The sequence below is a fragment of the Rhineura floridana genome, chromosome 8, assembly GCF_030035675.1.
Source record: "Rhineura floridana isolate rRhiFlo1 chromosome 8, rRhiFlo1.hap2, whole genome shotgun sequence".
NCBI classification, from domain to species: domain Eukaryota; kingdom Metazoa; phylum Chordata; class Lepidosauria; order Squamata; family Rhineuridae; genus Rhineura; species Rhineura floridana.
Window position 1 is genome coordinate 29,434,402 of NC_084487.1, and position 18,471 is coordinate 29,452,872.

Here is an 18,471-nt window from a genome sequence, read left to right on the forward strand (position 1 = left end):
AAAAAGGGACATGAACAAATAGCCATCATTCTGATGACATTCAAATGGACCACCACCACCTAATATAATCCTTCCAGAGTTGACTTTTTACATTCCTTGGAGAAGTTATGATCTCCCATTTATAAGAAATGAATTGGCATCCTTTTTGCTTGGAGTACACCTCACCTCTGCTTTATCTGAAAGTAAACAGCGATTTTGAAGAACAAGCTTTGTCGCCCACCCAACACGAAGTTAAGTAGGAAATTATACCTTTTACAAGTTCAGGCAACAGGTTTAATAGACTGCATAGGAACTTGATAGGTCACATAAGAGAACAGGACATTCAATCTCTCTTATGCTTCCTTTGTAGGAAGAGAGTACGAGTGCGAGACAGCAGTCCTTTGAATGATAATAACTGGCTGTTTTCGAAGAGCAGTTTTCTATAGAGAGGTAAGAAGGAACTGCAAGATGGATCCCATTTTTTTTAATTTTTATGGTAGCCCATGTAAATACCCTGACAACTCAATAGGGCTAGATCTAGGATAGGGAAAGCTCTCAGCAAGATGCTGGCTGTTATAACCCCCAAATCTGGCCCTCTGCACTGCCCTAAAAGACAACCAGATGATGAATATGTGCAGGCTGCTCCACTCAGGGTTGAATCTTTTGCACCTCCTCCCATGACCCAGTCTGAGAACATGGCCCTTCCACCTTCAATGGACTGTGAAGATGAGTCCCTAGTAGTGTCTCATGTTCCCCAACCTGGTGACCTCCAGGTGCTTTGGACTACAACTCCCAGTCAGCACAATGGTCAGGACTCAGGGATGATGGGAATTGTAGTCCAAAACATCTGGAGGGCACCAGCTTGGGGAAGGGTGCTCCAGCTTGGAGAAGCCACTGTTTGCAGAACCAGGTAAAGGCCCTTTAACAAGAACGGCCAGCTACTTCTGGGATGTGGAGCTAACTTCAGAGAAGGCCTTGCCAGCCTTCACCCCTTCAGTGAGCCAACTAATTCTGTGCCAAAAATCTGTCCTTCAGTGTCTCAAAAGTTTTTTTCCCTTGCAAGGACAGACTTCTGTTGTTCTGCCTCATTCTCAGGGCACTTAAGAATTTATCTGGGTTTTGATCTTACTTTACAAAATTGTGAGGTGGCTGAGGATGATGTGTGAGGGTTTTCTTTTCTTTTTCTCCAGCATTCTGCTGCTTGCTTCAAGATCTGAAAAAGCCCTTATGGCAATTTTTCAGAGGAATTGTCTTATGTCTTCCCTGGGTTTTGACTGAAGTGAGGGCACCTAGGAAAAGCTACCATGTGCAGACAACTGCTGAGATGCTTTGTAGAAAGAACTCTCACAAACTCCCCTCGGCCACCAGAAAAGTAAGGGAAACTCAACAAAACTTTGCATCCTGCTCAAGAGAATTTAACAGAAATTTTCTTTCCCATTTGATAATTTTCAAGTGCAATTTCTTTTCTCATTCACTGATGGAGCACAGAGGGAGGGGGAGAGAGAGAACCTCCACCCAGGGATAAATTCTCAGCATAGCACTAGAGGCAACATCTCTCCATGACAGAGAGCTACACTTCTCAGAGTGGTTTAACAACCAAGCCCTCTTCCCAGGGAACTCGTGAGCACACAGAGGAATCCCCCCTGGATGAGGAGATTCTTCCCCTACATACATCTTATTGCTGGCCAGTTTGAGGGGGAAGTGTGGGGAGCATCATTTGAGCCGAGGAAGCTTCTTCTCTCTGGTCAGCAGGAGTAGGATGGAGCAGCTGAGGGAGGCTCTGTTGGCAGTTAAAGCAGGCCAGCAATGAAAGGGAAGGATGCATTATTGAGCTGATTCAAAGCTTAGAGCCAGGGGGGTGTCGAGCAGTTGGTGAGACTGTGTGGGAGTTTCTCCCACAGCTTTCCTCTTGTTAATTATGCCCGCAGGGAGGGGGTTAGATCAGCAGCTATCCTATTGCAGATCCTTAGGCTGTGGGCACACTAGTCCATTCAAAAAGCCAGAATGGTTTGTTTGGCTGCATTTTGAAGCCACTCTGCCCTCTGCTGGACACACCTCTCTTCCCCACTGCTGTCTTCAGACCTTTCAAGACAGCCCACAGCAAAGTGTTGGGCCAATCACTGTCAGCAAAGAGTTTCCATTGGCCACACCTGGAAGGCAAACAGGTTTATCTACCAATCAGTTGCAAAATCTCTCTGAAGCTGATTTTTTAAAAAATGGACTCGAGCTGATTCAATCAGGTTTTAGGGTAAAAAGGGATGGAGTTTGCCCCCGTTTTCAGAAAAGAGAGGTGGAGATGCACTGGAACTGGCACAACAGTAAGTGTATCTCTACCCCTATTTATTAGTGAATAAGGCAGTTGATCAAATTTATTGGCTAAAAACCATTGATCATCACAAAAACACAGAAATACAAACAGCATCAAAAGTACATGGTGCCCAGCATATTGGACCCCGTGTTGGTAAATGAAATTTGTCTAATCCCCTGGGCTGTCAATGCAAATATAGAAACCATGCATGTAGTGTGTTTATCCTCATCCATCAGCAAATAACACATTTTCTCCCTACTATTCAAAAAGGAAACTCCCCAGAGAATTCCTTTGGGAAATTGTTTATTTAGTTATTAAATTTATAGCCTGCCCTTCCTCCCAAAAGGAGCCCAGGATGGCAAACAACGTGATAAAAAATAACAAATTTTACAAGCCTCTTAAAGATGCAGACTGGGATAAAGGTCTCCACTTAAAGTCTGGTTGGAAGAGGAAGACCTTCAGTAGGTGCTGAAAAGACAACAGAAATGGCACCTGTGCTACAACATTAAAGGTTCTCTAGAAGAATTATACAATGAGCAATACAGTATGTAATGAACAATGTTTTCCACCTCTCCCTGACTGTAGATACAATGCAATGATGTATGATTATTCTAGCTATTAGACTCAGAGCTTGAAAAGTTACTTTTTTGAACTACAACTCGCATCAGCCCCAGCCAGCATGGTGCTGGCTGGGGCTGATGGGAGTTGTAGTTCAAAAAAGTAACTTTTCCAAGCTCTGTCCCAGTCACACCTGGAAATGCCGGGGATTGAATCTAGGACCATCTGCATGCAAAGCAGATGCTCTACCACTACCCTATGGCTTTTCTCCACCAGGTAACTTGTGGAAGACCCAAACAGACCTCCTTGTTACTTAGCAGGTGGTAGCAAGGTATTGGAGGACAGCGTGCCCTGGACCCCCTAAGCTAGCCTGTTACCCTCATATGCAGTGGAGGCTGGTCTGCCCCACCAACCTCAACCAGCCCTCAGCCCTCACCTGCCTGCCTTCTTATATACATCTACTGTAGGGGGGTGGCACTAGTTGTTATCCTTCCTCCTCTTTAGTGTCAGTGTTGCCATTGCAGGGTTAGCTCTACCTGCCATTGGCTTTGGCTTCACCTACTGTTGGCCTCTCTGTCAGCTGCCCTACGAACCTCAAAGGGCACCAGTCACCACTGCCCTCATGTGCGGTGGAGGACACCACCCCATAATCCGTGAGGGGCACTATCTTGTCATTCATCTCAGACTGTAAAACATATTGGGCTGGTCCTGTCTGGCTTCCCATGACTGCTGGGTAGCCTGCTACCCTACATTGCCTTTCTCGATTTTTGCTGGATTTGATCCTGGAAGAGGATTGTTGACAGTGTCTTTGAGAGAATCACTCTCTTCTAGGGAAAAAATATATTATAATAATCACCAGGAGATACACACACACATAGACACACACACACACATATATACAAACACACACAGAGAGATATATTAAAAAGCAGCCTAACAATTCAGCAAGGTAGAACATCTCTTCTGTTTACAGCCTGAGCGTTACTGATAAACAAAACAGCTACTTCCACTTGGTGAGAGGGTAACACAATTGGACATGACTTGATCACATTCATAACACTAATTAAAAAGTCCTTGGCAAAGGCAATTAAGCATGGAAAAAAGCACCAGGCATAAAAAAAGAAAGGTGTTATCAAACTCTAAAGCCCTCTAACAGAGAAAAGCAGATCAGCTATTCAAAATTTATCATGTCATCACAACAATTACAATAATAAAAACAGGTCTAACTTAGAAAACATTAGAAGGGTCCCGATGATACATGAAAGAAGCTAATAAAGCTGCATCAGAGAGGAGCATGTAATAAGTGAACTTATGAATATTTTCATTCAAAAGCTTAAAAGTTCGGAAGATCATGCAGAGTTACCACCATCATGGTGGGGCTGATCTAGCCAAACCATTTTGGTAGGGATGGATCATTCTATCTGTTTCATTTTCTCTCAATTGCTCATTTTTTTCTATCTTAAATTCTGTTCTTTGAGGATCTCCTGTTCCAGTTTACCCATAAAGAGATTCGCATATGATGGAGCCATGCGAGTCCCCATAGCTGTGCCTTGTAGTTGCAGGTAGTGTTCTCCATTGAATGTAAAGTTGTTACAAGTCAGGACTAGCATAGCTAAAGTTGTGAGAACCTCTGTTGGAGGATTGTTCATATCTCTGGTGTTAAGGAACTCATTTAAAGCCTGAATCCCATCATTATGTGGTATATTGGTGTAACGAGATGTGACATCTAAAGTAGCTAGTATAGTATTGTTGTGGAATTGATACTGCTTGTTTAAAGACTCAATTTTAAGCAAGAAGTCCTTGGTGTCTTTGATATATGATGGGAGGTTTTGCACCATGTTTTGTAAATTTAAGTCAATGTACAGAGAAATCCTTTCAGTAGCTGTGTTGTTACCTGAGACAATTGGGCGACCAGGATTGTTGGCTTTGTGGATTTTAGGCAGCATGTAAAACCTTCCAGGGGTGGGATTTGGATTAACAAGGAGATCAGCAGTTTCCTCTTTAAGAAGTTTCCTACTTGTAAGGTTTTGTATAGATGTAATGATATGAGCATTGAGATCTGTATATCTTTATATATACAAGCATACCCCGCTTAACATCACTTCACTTAATGTCGCCTCGCTATAACGTACATGCTCCATACGTCCCCATACCCCGCTTAACGTTCCCGCACTTCGCAATAACATACACTTTATTTGCATGATGCTGCTGCCATCTAGTGGTGATTGCGTGCAATACATGTGAAGACAATTGCTTCACTTAAAGTTTATTTTCGCTTAAAGTATACTCTCCGGTCCCATTGCGAATGTTAAACCGGGTTATGCCTGTATATATAAAGAGCAGCAAGCAAGCAATAAAACACTAAAACATATTTTTTTAAAAATCTTAGAAACAAAACATCTTTTTACAAAATATATATTTAAAATATCTTTAAAAATGTCTTTAAAAAATTCCAACACAGATGGAGACTAGGATAAGGTCTCTACTTAAAAGGCTTGTTGAAAGAGAAAGGTCTTCTGTAGGTGCCAAAAAGACAGCAGAGACAGCAGAGATGGTCTTTTCCTAACAATAAACAGAATCTCTGATTTTGCTTATTACATTTCTGTTCTTCCCTTCCTCCCAAAGACCCAGGATGCCCAACAACAAATCTGTAAAATGATACACTTAAAATAAAGAAATATTTGAAACATATTAAAACATTGTGAACAGTGGAGAGACTTTTAATACAGTCATATACCCTCACAGCTAATAATGTCCAGGTTTCCAGGAGCAGCATATTTCTACCATCAAGTGCCTGGGTGAATAGGAATGTTTTAATATTTCTCCTGAGGGAGACAGACAAATGTTACTAGGGAGGACATTCCACAAATGAGGAACTACCACCAAGAAGGCTTTGTCATGGGTTAACATCAACCAGGGAGCACCCAGGGAGCTGCATCACCAACAGGGCCTCTCCTGCTGATCGTATGTCCCAAGATGGTTGACATTGGAACAGGACCTCTTTTAGGTACTTGGGTCCCAAGCTGTTTAGGACTCAGTCCATCAATAATAACACCTTGAACTGGGTTCGGGAGCTCACAGGCAGCTCCAGCACACAAACACAGAAGAAGGGATCCTTTTCTCCCTGAATAGGCTCCCTGCATGATTTGGAAAAACTGGAAGATCAGAATTCTAAAGCATGCAGGAAACCTGCTCAAGTATTAAAGGCTCCTACAGACGTTGAGCCCCCAATCTGTGCAGGGCTGTAGGAATGGCAATGGGGGCACACAGAAGGGAGCAGGGCAAATGGGGTCAACTCTTTTCTTCCCCTTGGAGAGCTCCTCTGGCCTAGAGCCTAACACTCAATTGCTTATCACTCTACCTTATGTATTGGCAAACTGGCACCAGGGAGCATGAGGCCCCTGGTTTAAAGCAGGGGGTGATTTCTCAGGGGTATCTGATGTGAGGCATGCTGCCTCCAGGGTGCCATTTGGGTACTGTGGTTCAAAGGGCTCTTGGCATACTGGCTGCAGCTCAGGTTCAGTGTTGGGACCTGGGCCTGCCTTCAGCATTTCTATGGTTTGCACCTCTGGTCTTCATGATCCTACTGGTTCATCCTTCTCTGAATAAGAGTCCTGGCCAATGCTCAGGGTTGGAGTCATAGGATGATGACAGATTTGGAGGAATTATCAGTGGCTGGCATTTAAAAATGCTAGCCAGCCCTGCCACTGATACATCTCCAACCCTTGTTCGGAGTGCAACTCATCACCTTGTGGGAAACTGTTATCATTGATGACTAGCCATGACAACTGTGCTGAACCTCCAGTGTCAAAGGCAATATATCTCTGAATACCAGTTGCCCAGAGTCACATGTTGGGAGAATACTGTTGCACTCAGATCCTTATTGTTGGCTTCCCATAGGCATCTAGTTGGCCACTGTAAGAATGGGATGCTGGACTAGATGGGCCTTTGGTCTGTTCTAGCAGGGCTGTTCTTCTGTTTGCAATATGCATTACGGAACACATCCTGAATTGGAGACATGCTAGTGTCTGTATCATGCCAGTCATATTATCAGACAAAAACATCCAACTTCACTTGCTGTGACACTATATCAAAACGATTGTGTCGTCCAGAAACACAATCCTTGCCAGCTCTCATCACAAGACAAATGCAGTGCTGATTGCCTCTTTGTTTACTGAAAACCTATTTTGTGCATCTGATGATGATCTCCTGCACAGTTGTCCCTAGGGAGGGGGGGAGTAGGAGTCTATACAGAAACTTTATTCCTTTCCCAGCAGTCATCTGTATGATCTAGTCATTTGGAACAACTTCTCTTGAATTACCATGCAACATTCTTTTAGCAGTAACACTAGCTGCCACAGTCAAGTCCTTCAATCCTCCCTTAACAGGTCCTTTTCAGATGCTAAATGAAAGGGTCAGTTTTTTTCACAGCTCATTTTCCTGCTTGTCATTAGAAGTTCCCACCAAACTACAGTACTATGGTTTGTACTAGGGGACCAAAATTGTTTATTGGATTCCAGATTACTACAGAGGAAGGCAAGTGGGAAATGGAAGGAAGAGGTTTTATTTTTCATCTTAGAGGAGAAGATAATCATATATTTTACTTTTTGCATCAATGCCTCCCTCCCTCTCCCAATGGCCAATGGGAGTTTGATTTTTTTAAGTGTGAGTTTCCTTCATACTAGTCAAAGTTATTAATGAAAAACGAACGAACTAGCCCAGTCAAATGTAATTTGTGTCTGAATTTTACCTCTGGAGAAATTTTTTATATCAGATCCAATTTAATTTGTACAAATGCCATGCACAGATCCCAAACATCACATTATTCCTTTCTCTGCCTTCATTTTAGCTCTCTCTCACCCCCCATCTTGTTCAGCATCTAAACAAGCATGCAAATGGTCAAGAGTATCTGCTGCATGTTCTCCAAATGCAAATGAAATACAGGCTACACTAAGGAAAAGAAATAACTCTCATTTACATTCAGTCAGCAGCCTTCAGTTTTTGGTTTCTGTAGATGGAAATAAGGAAGCTGGGCATTTTAAAAATGTCACCCTCAAACATCCCTATTCCATCAGTCTGGGACAGTCTGCAAAAAAAACAACAACTTGTGGCAAACCATTTGAGAGCCACCATTTTCCCCATAGAACACCCCAGATGTGGCTTTGTTCTGGAGAATTCTGAGGGAAGGGGAATGGCTGCCTCCACTGATGGTTGCCATTTTCCCCCAAAGAATGTCCCAGACCAACCTTCTCTAACCTGGTGTTCTCCAAATGATTTGGACTACAGAGTTCTCTGCCCTGGCTGTCATGACCAATGGTCAGGGATGATGGGAGTTGCATCAGGTTGGAGAAGGCTGCCTCTGACCAATGAGATCTCTTGAGAATGGGGTAGCAAAGTGGAGGGGGGGGAAGAGAAATTTTGCCTTGACCATGATGCTGCCCTGGGCTCCTGCTGGGAGGAAAGGCGGGATATAAATATAATAATAATAATAATAATAATAATAATAATAATAATAATAATAATAATAATAATAATAATAATTTTGTCAGGCACATGGAACACCACACAACTATATTATTTTCTTCTGTCCCCATCATCACATTTAAATTCTGCCCATAATGTCCCATTAAATTGGGACATATACCGTCCCATCCCTTTTTATTATTATTCATTTTTATTAAAGAAAAAAGAAAAATTTGAAAAAGTCTGGGCCATAACTTATGATTTTTAACAAATTCTTTTCTTTTCTCTCCTGTTCTGAATAGAAGAGATGCAAAGAGTTGCTCTCTATGATTGAGGGAGGTGTTGGCTGATATTAGGTGTTTCCCCCCCCCCACCTGACAGAGCAGCTGATGAGGGGACATGCCCACACCATTTTTTAGTCTTGGCTCGTTTTAGATGTGAAAGCCATTTTGTGTTTTGCCACAGAACCAATTTTGTGACAGGTGCTCAAGTCACTTTCTTAACATTCCAAATGTGCCCAATGGTCCAAAAAGATTCTCCCTGGATACAAGGCTGTGGTAGGGATTGAAAGATCTGTCAATTTTGTTTCTCTTGGTTTCTCATTTTTCCAATCTTAAATTCATTTCTGCAGCAATTTTCCATTTTTTTATATAACAAAAAATCCTCATGAAAATTCTCCAGCATTTCTGTGTAGATTTCTCCTAATAAATATATTTTTGTAGGCAGTTTTGACTAATGTATGCATTTTTGTAAAGCAATTTCTTGTCATATAATACATTTTTGTATGTTATTTTCACTCATATATTCATTTGTACGCACACCTTCCCCTAACATATGCATCTTTGTAATAACTGTTTGGTTGGCAAACTACATTGCAAAATTCAGATAAGTGCAAATTTCAAATGATGGCTGTGTTTCAGTTCTCTTATTGTTTCAGAAAGTGCGGATTTGGTAGATTTGGCTTGAAATGTGAACTGAATCAAATTTGTTGCCCATCCCTAGCTGTGGGAGGCTGTCATGAGGAGCTCCTGCACTACAAAATGTATCACTCTATCACTGCTGGGGATTCTGGGGTTTGTAATCTTAGTAGGGAAGCACTGGGGAACTAGAGCACCCACAACTACTTCTGGGTTGTCTGCTGCCTGTCTTCTTTTCTTGTCCTAGTGCCCAATGATAAGTAACTGGGCCATGGGGGAAGTGGGTGCCAGTCGTGACTTGGGGACCCAGGCAGTGCTTGGAATGAACTAATTCAGATTAACTAATTCATTAAATTCCTTCTAGGAGGAAGGGCGGGGTATAAATGTAATAAATAACAAAATAAAAATATTTGAATTACACCTGAAAGTAGTTCCTATAATTTCTGGGTGAAAGGAACATGAATTAAGTTCCTTCTGCAGTGGAATATTGGATAATTTTAGTTCAACTGAATATTAATTTTAATTTAATAATTTTTATATACGGGTTTTCATTGCACTTAACTCTGTATTGGATTGTGGCCATTGCATTTGCCATTTTTATCTATCTGAAATGTGATGCTGCTATTCAAGCTTAAAGTTCATAATTGTGTGTGTGATAAATCCCCATTACACTGTGTGTCCATTTTGATGTTTTCTTAGTCTTAACTTTATTTTATACTTTACCAGAAGAGCTTATAAAATTCTGAAAGCTCAGGGGAAAAATGCCAAGGACCACTTGAATGAATTATGGTATTGAGCTATGAGCTGAACTGGAACAGAATTCATTCCTTTTTGGAGGGGGGTGAACTAGAACTTCACAGTCACGGTCCTGCCACGTCACCATTCGCCGATCGCCATGGGGCTTTTGTTTTGTTTTGGTTGGAAGATGCCTGTGCGTGAATTTGTTTTATGTGGGGAGATCGGTGCATGATGATCAACACACAATCTTGACAGAAAAAGGCTTTGATCCAATGGCATGGATACCACGATGATTGGAAGTCTTTTATCTGGTGCAGCCTTCATCCGCCTTCACAGCCATTGTAACATATACATTGTTATCCTCTGCCTGTTCTGCCGTTGAGGACATTCTTGGATTGTTCTTTGTCTGGTTCCTCTCCCTTGACCTTACTGCCATGGGTGACCCTGCTGGGAGTATATGACTTCCGACGGTTCACTGGAACACTCAAGCCCACTCACCACGCCAAGGTGACAATCCAGTGAGGGTATCGAAGAAGATTGAAGAAGCACAAATACAGGGCGAAAGGGATAAACGAGCTAAGTGGAAGGCACGTCAAGCAAATCCTCATCATGACCATCTTCCATCTGGAAACCTATGTCCTCACTGTGGGAGGCAGTGTGGATCCAGAATTGGCCTCCACAGTCACTTACGGATCCACTGTTAAAGAGCTTACCCTGGAAGACAATCTTACTCGGCCACGAGTGATCGCCAATGAATGAACTAGAACTGGAATTAATTCCTGTTTTAAAATGAACTTCCCAAGTATTGGACTCGGGTACCTGAAAGAGTGCCTTCTCCAGTACTGCCCTACCCAAATGTTAAGATCTGTTGGGGATGCCCTGCTTGTTACTCCAGCTTTATCTTCTCCTAGTTAGATAGTTATATGAGACAGGGGTTTCTTGGTGGTCCCCCCTCCCAATTATGGAACTGCCCTGCACATGACATTCAGTTGTTTCCCATGTTGGTCTCATTTAGGTGCAAGGTCAAAACCCTTATGTTTACTCAGGCCTTTGGAATGCAACCAACATTCTTTGCTGACTTGACTATTTTTACTGTCTCTTCCACTGTTGTTTCTGTTCTGATGTTCTTAACCTTTTTTTTAGTGTAGTGCATTGCTGTATGCATTAGGTGTGGGGCAGGTAAAGACCATGCTCACTCAAAAATGCTTTACAGTCTCCGCTGATCAGTAGTGCCTGCAAAGCCCCATGCAAAGGTCTTTGCAAGACCCTATGATCATGAAACCATCGAGATGGTCTCTTCCTTGTGAATGCACAGGATCGCGGGTTTTTCTGTTATCCCCTTTGCCCACTGGCTATTTAGAGTCCTTATATGTCAGCAATATTCACCTAAGCTTACACAGTCTCCAACAGCAGATGTCTGAACAGGCAGGCTAATAGTCAGAGTTCCCACCCAGGACTTCTTGGGGCTTGGGAGATGCCTGACAAATAACAAGGAGTTCTATAGTAGATTGTCTTACAATATTTCTTACAATATTGATTCTTGAAACATTAAACATCTTTGCTAATAATGCATACAGTGGCCTTGGCCACTGAGTCAGAATTAAATCAGTGTGTTACAATATGTGTAGATATGTGATATCCATATGGCTATATCTTCAATATAGGCCTGAGTCAAATGCATAGAGTTTGGGATTCCCACATGTGTTATTATCAGATTGTGGATCTCTATTCCTATCTGAAGTGAAGCAATGTTTGTGGAAATGTTGTGGGGTAAAACACCTGACCTCCACTACATATCATCCCCAAACAAATGGGCTGGTTGAACACTCTAATGGAACTCTACAGCAAATGATTAAAAATTATGTATTAGAACATCCTAATGACTGGGATAAAATATTGTCTTGATTAATATTTGCCTACAGGGAGGTGCCACAAAATTCAACAGGTTTTTCTCTTACAGAACTGTTGTTTGGGAGGAGATTTTGCAGGCCCCTGGACCTTTTGAAAGAGAATTGGGAGGGAGCTCTAACTGAGTGAAAGTCTTCTGTAGAGCAATATGTACTGGAATTTAAGCAGAAACTACAGGCTCCATAATGGTCTTATAGGGTGGGATGCAGCTCCTATGATGAGTGCAGTCCTTGAGCAAATTCCAGATGTGAGAGGTACCCAGCACCCTGTGAGTTTGGAGGGCAAGAGACACTGGAAGGGTTACCTACCTCTGTTTGGGCCAATGTTTCACACTGGAGATTGTGAGGGAGAACAGAGAAGATTTCTTTCTGCCAACCTGGGTGGGCTAGGCCAGCTAGTCCTGAAGAACATGCCCCCAGACAAAGACTTGTGGCAGGACTTTGATTTGGAGTTTGGGGCAGGAGATGAAGTGGATTGGCTTAAAGACTTTTCCCAGAGCAGAGAGTGGGAGGAAAATGGCTACAGTCTGCCATGTGCTGATGAGGAAACAAATCTGTTCCTGGAGATGAGGGCCAAGACCCTGCAGGCAGCAGCAGGGATCAGCTTGGACTGGGAACTCCATGAAGCCCCAAGACAAAGGGCCATGTGGGCAACCACATGGTTTGGGGGTGGGGGTTGTGCTTATGGGCCTGTGTACTGATTTGCTTTGGTTTCAGTATTGTTTTTATGGATTTTGATTTGTGCTGTTTGCAGGCTTGTGGGGATGTAAACTGTTTAATGGTTTTTTGGGGGAATTATAATAATAATAATAATTATTATTTTTGCAATAAGGTTTTAATGTTTAAGATTTACTATTCTTGGTCTGTTAGATTGTGGGTGGGTGTACAACTGTTTGGGGGAGCAAGGGAAAAATGTGCACGTGGTTGAGGGCTGCTGTGCTGCAGTGGCACATGGTAGGACAAAGTAGCTCCAGTATAGAGGCTGTAATCTGGTTTAAACATGTCGGGAACTCACTATGAGGATTGGGTAAGCGGTTTAGATGCAGAACTGTGACTGGGGGCTCCAAGAAAGAAGAGGAAGCCTAAAGAGAGAGTGACTGAGAGCTGTAAAGGGATGGACTGTTTTTGTATTTATGTGGAAATGCAACTGCATTTTTATGACTATGCTTTCACTGATGTATATTTCAACATCATTAACCCGTATCTGTTATTTCTTTGTAGGAAAAGCTGTTATTCTGTAGTTTGTCTGCAGGTCTGGGACAGACCTTTGTCAGGGAAGGGGGTAGTGTTATGAATTTTGGGGGTTGAGATGGATAATTTCTATGAGTCCCCTTCCAGCCTCTTTTGTTAATCTAATAGAGTGGCCAGGTGGGTTAATGGGTCTATCACATGCCCATTAACTGGTGAATGGGCCAGGGAGATCCTTTTGTCATTGAAACTCTTCAGGAGAGCCCCCTCCTCCTGGGGCCTAGGAGAGGCTTGTGTTTTTAGTTGTGTCTGAGAAAGGCTGGGAACTGGAGGCAGGCAGAGAGACTGGCTCTCTGCACCATGGCTTTAGGATGCCTCCTGTAACCCTGATGGAAAAGCTAGATTTCAGACTGCTAATGCCTTGAACCCCTCCATCCTAAGCTCAGGTTGGAATGTGTGTAAATAAATAAACCATATTTCATAAAGACACCACAGTCTCTGCTGACCTTCTTCCCAAGGAAACCAAACCCAGGGCGAGTGCAGGGACCCCTGGAAATCTCACCACTCAGAGATTGGGATAGCGTGCAACAGTATCAATGTGTTTACCAAACAGAGAGGAAGCTGGCTGTCTTCCCAGAATATCCAAATAGGGAGGGGAAGCAAAGAGGAAAGAAATACTCCCTTCTTAAAATAAGATTTTGCACTGTACTGTAAGGAAGTCCACTCACCTGCACATATGATATTCTATACATTAGGGTTATTACATATGTTGTAAGGACTCTGAGAGAGAAAAACATGGGGACAGCCCATAACAATCAGCTGATTATCAGGTCTTCTGAAACGTACTCAGCAAGGATTCTGCAAGACCTGGCTATCAGCTGATTTCAAAGCATGCAGGCAAAAAGGGTCTTAACGGGTGGGAAGTCTTGCCCACCAAACAAATTTGGCCCGTGGAGGGGGGGTAAATTGTGATCTGCCCCACAGGCCAGATCCCGTTCCCCATCCCTGGTGTATGGGGTAAAGGTATTATTAGCTGCTGTATTTATTTATTTATTTATTAAATTTCTATACCGCCCCATAGCTGAAGCTCTCTGGGCGGTTCACAACAAGCAAGACAGCAAAATACAATTAAAACCATTTATAGAACAATTTAAACATACTAAAATACAAATATACTAGCATACTAAGATGCTAAAAATAAGTTGAGATGTTAAAATGTTAAAATTAAAATTATTAAATTTATTAAAATGCCTGGGAGAAAAGGAATGTTTTAACCTGGCGTCGAAAAGATACTAATGTTGGCGCCAGGTGTACCTCCACAGGGAGATCGTTCCATAATTCGGGGGCCACCACTGAGAAAGCCCTTTTTCTGGTTACCATCCTCCGGGCTTCCCTCTGAGTAGGCACCCGGAGGAGGGCCTTCGATGTTGAATGAAGTGTACGGGTAGGTTCATATCGGGAGAGACGTTCCATCAGGTATTGTGGTCCCAGGCCATGTAAGGCTTTATAGGTTAAAACCAGCACCTTGAATCAGGCCCGGAAACATATAGGCAGCCAGTACAAGCGGGCCAGAATCGGTGTTATATGTTCAGACCACCTGGCCCTTGTTAACAATCTGGCTGCTGCATTTTGCACGAGCTGCAGTTTCCGAACCGTCTTCAAAGGCGGCCCCATGTAGAGCGCATTACAGTAATCTAATTTAGAGGTTACCAGAGCATGAACAACTGAAGCGAGATTGTCTCTATCCAGATAGGGACGTAGCTGGGCCTCCAACCAAAGTTGGTAGAAAGCGTTCCGTGCCACCGAGGCTACCTGAGCCTCAAGTGACAAGGACGGTTCTAAAAGAACGCCCAAACTACGAACCTGCTCCTTCAGGGGCAGTGCAACCTGTGATGTTCCTGTATTAATGTAAATATAGTAAGTGCTGTTTGTATAGAAGATATATGGTAGGTGGAGTGAAAGAGGAGGGGGAGTAGATGAGCAGTAGAATGCTGGATGATTGGCTGAGCGTTTGAATGCCTGGGAGTATAAATGGAAGAATGACAGTTGAATCTGGGTGGGTGTTAGTTGGTGGATGTGAGAGGAAGGAGGTGTTTGGTGGTGGATGTTAGGAGAGGGTGGAGAAAGAGGGAATTGGAGTTCTAGTTAATAATAAGGCAAGTATCACAGGAATAGATGAAACCATATGCTTATGTACCATTATAAAAGTAATCTTGTTATTTCTAATATTTAATAAATACTATTTTGGTTTACTGAAGGCCTGATCCTTGGCTGGGGTTTTCACAGACCAGAAGGGAGGGTAAGGTAATTACCAAGGCTGAAGGGAAACAGTAATGAATGGTGGCAGCGGTGAAGAGAAGAATAATAACATTACAAGTATCCAGCGCAACCCAGAGTTATATGAGTTATCTATATAGAAACAAAGGGGTTGGGAACAGCATAAGCACGGAGTCACAAAAGTAACCAGATAGAGAGAGGCTCAGACAAAGTCTCTGGGAACATTGGTTATAGGACGTGACTGGTGGTGCTGCCTAGCAGAGGGATCTAGTGAGATCTGTGCTAGAGCGGAGAGAGAAACCATAAAAAAGGACAGTCCGGACTGGTGGAGTCCCTGGTGGTGCCTAGTGAAAGGTAGTAGCCACAAGCCCTGACAGGGAGAGCCAGGGAAGGGCATCACATGTGGTGGCAGAGGTGGGATACGAACAAAAGAGAGTCCCTAAAAGTGGTGTGGCAAAAAGAAATAACAAATAAAGATTACTTGTGAGAGTGACTGGCAAAGAGTGTGTGGCAAAGAGTGAGTGAACTCCAACACCATGGCTGAATATATAAAGATGAAAAGAGAGGAGCTGGTGGAGAAGTGCATAACATTCAATTTACCTCACGAGGGTAAAGGGGTAGATGAATTGTGGGTAGCACTAATAGCATTTACAACTGTCCAGCAAAAACAACCTGTCAGGGAAGAGACCCCAGAAGGGTATTCAAGCAATCCCGCTTATATAGAGTATTTGAGAGAGAAGTTAAGATTGGAAACTGAGAGATTGAGGATGGAAGGTGCAGAGAAGGAAAAACAGCGGGAGTTGGAAACTGAGAGATTGAGGAGGGAGGCTGAGGAAAAAGACAAGCAGAGGGTCTTTGAAACGGATGAGAAAGAAAAGCAGCAGGAGTTGGAATTTGAGAGAATGAGAGTGGATGCTGAAATACAGGTGGAAAAGTTAAAGTTTGAAAGAGAGAAGTTTCATTCTGATGGAACAAGAAAGGACAGAAATGAAACAAAGATAAAGGTTACACCAAAAGATTTTGCAGTGTTTGAGCTGGGACAAGATCCACAAATTTACCTCAGCACCTTTGAAAAGGGAGCTCAGATGTGGGGGCTACTGGAGGATAAATATATGCAATATTTATCAAACCTGATCAAAGGGGAATTGGCAGAGGTATACCAATATTTCCCCTCAGACAAGCCCGTCACATATGCCGAGTTTAATGAGGCAGTATACAAAAGATTCAGACTGGGACCTGACTATTTTAGAAAGTTATTCCGAAACTGTCAGATCCAAGCAGGGAGGTCTTTTGTTGAACTAGGAGCAAAGTTGATGGATACATTTGGAAAGTGGATGAGTAGTGCCAAAGCTCAGTCAGTGGAAGAGGTGAAAAGCCTCATGATACTGGATCAATTATTCCATCAGTTACCCCCAGAAATAAGGCTCCTTGTCAAAGACCATTCCCCTACATCAGTGCAGGAAGCCGCAGAGATGGCGGATCACTTTGCCTCCAATAGAACTGGCTGGGTGGGGAAAACATCAAAAGAGTTTAAACCCAGACCATATAATGGTGGCAGAAAGGATGTAGTACCACAGCGAGTGAGTCCTCCAATAAAATCTGAAGGGCACAGGACACCCCAGAGTGGATCTGTGTACCCTAAAATGGAGGAGAAATTATGCTATAAATGTGGTAGACCGGGGCACCTACGTTTTCAATGTGAGGTTGCCAACCCCATTGGTAATCCCGCTCAGGGAAGGGCAGTAAAAACAGAACCAAAAGAGCTGGAAACGAAAAAGGTTCAGTTCTGCCAGATAAACTGGACAGAAGTAAAAGACTTGGATTCGAGTCTAAGAGAAGAAGTGAGTGTGCAAGGGGCAAATTATTGGGCATTGCTTGATACTGGTGCCGCTCAGACATTACTGAGGCCAGATTTAATAAAATCTGAGGCAATATTACCTCAGGAAACGGTGACTATCCAAGGAATGAGGGGTGAACCAGAAAGCATACCCATGGCCCTAATAAGAATAAAGTGGAGAGGTAGGGAGGAAAAATATAAAGTAGGTATTAATGCCCAACAAGAAGAACCAGTGATACTGGGAAGAGATGTAATGGGGGCACAAGGAAAAATATATGTGGTGACCAGACGACAACTTGGCAAAGAAACAGAAGCCATGTTAAAAGAGGCTGAGGAAAACAGGATAGAACCTGTTATCGAGCCTAAGGTCGCCATAGCAACCCCTGGAAGGCCTGCTGAAAGAGACAAACTGTATCAAATGGTCTCTAGTGAAGAGGCAGAGCAGTTCAGGGAAGAGCTGAATAGGGATACAAGTTTGAAGCAAATAAAGGACCAAGCCCTGACACAAAAGATTCCCTTTACTGACAAACTGAGGAATCAAATTGTGTGTGAGAATGGGATTTTATATAGACTATGGATGCCTGCTGAGAGAGTGAATGAATGCGAACCAATGAAGCAATTGATAGTACCTAGCAAATACAGAACCAGATTGCTAGAGATAGCCCATGATGTCCCATGTGCAGGGCATCTTGGAATAAAGAAGACCAAGAAGAGATTGGCTGCACACTATTATTGGCCAAATATCTCTAAAGATGTAAAACAATATTGTTTATCTTGTAACATATGCCAAAAGGTGGGGAAAAGTGGAGTAAAGACTAAGGCACCCTTAAAGCCCCTTCCTATAATAGGACAACCCTTTTATAGAGTGGGAGTAGATTTGGTGGGCCCTTTCTCCAAACCCACAAGGCATGGCAAGAAATATCTATTGGTGGTGGTGGATTTTGCCACCAGGTACCCAGACGCGGAAGCATTAAGATCTGTAGAAGCCCCTGTAGTGGCAGAGGCTTTGTTAAAAATCTTTATGAGACTGGGTTTCCCTCATGAAGTGCTGACGGATCAAGGCAGTGTATTCATGGGAGAAGTGATGCAATGTATGTGGAAGTGTTGTGGTCTAAAACATTTAAAGACAACCACTAACCATCCCGCCACTAATGGATTGACTGAGAGATTCAATGTGGTTCTGAAGGGCATGATAAGAAGTTATGTTCAAGATCACCCACAAGACTGGGATGAACATTTGGGGTGCTTCTTATTTGCATACAGAGAAGTCCCTCAGGAGTCAACAGGCTTCTCACCCTT